At 44.0% G+C, this 543-nt stretch overlaps 1 pseudogene across 1 annotated transcript; it reads left to right on the forward strand.

Annotated features, from left to right (window-relative positions):
• Nucleotides 1–265: 265 nt before the first annotated feature.
• On the forward strand, nucleotides 266–336 carry H310_15186 (annotated as a pseudogene). Its single transcript has one exon. The product of its transcript is annotated as a tRNA-OTHER (tRNA).
• The last annotated feature ends 207 nt before the right edge of the window (nucleotides 337–543 follow it).

Here is a 543-nt window from a genome sequence, read left to right on the forward strand (position 1 = left end):
AAATGGATGAAGTGGAAGTGCTCAGTGCCGCAGCTTTGTGGTGACTCGGCTGTGTTTGGCGCTTTTGGGTTAATTCGTTCTTACAAGGAATATTTATTTTCACGATGGCATATGTCCTTTCAATTGTCGTTCATGTTATGAATTGGAGCTTGTACCGTACGACACACAATAACTACACAGTAGTTTCGCCGATGTGTAGGTAAAAGTTGTGTCACGACTGCTGAGTGTTGTGTGGATATAATGTTGACATGCACTGTTATATGTGGTAAATAGCTCTGGTGGTAGAGCGCCCGCTTCGAGAGCGGGAGGTACAGGGTTCAATCCCCGGCGTTGATGTGCGATAACCCAAATAGTCTGTGTGCGTTGGGACCTCAGTACGTCCGCTGGGGGACCGTGGGAAAAAGGAAAACGAAAAATTCATTATTTCAATTTTTAAAAAGTATAATGTGTATCCATACAGGCGTTTGTGTTCAATCACAACAGTTTGAGTTGCTCATTCGCAGTCTTCATGTGGCCATACACAGCATTAATCTCCAAAGACGA

The sequence above is a fragment of the Aphanomyces invadans genome, assembly GCF_000520115.1.
Source record: "Aphanomyces invadans strain NJM9701 unplaced genomic scaffold supercont1.210, whole genome shotgun sequence".
NCBI classification, from domain to species: domain Eukaryota; phylum Oomycota; class Saprolegniomycetes; order Saprolegniales; family Verrucalvaceae; genus Aphanomyces; species Aphanomyces invadans.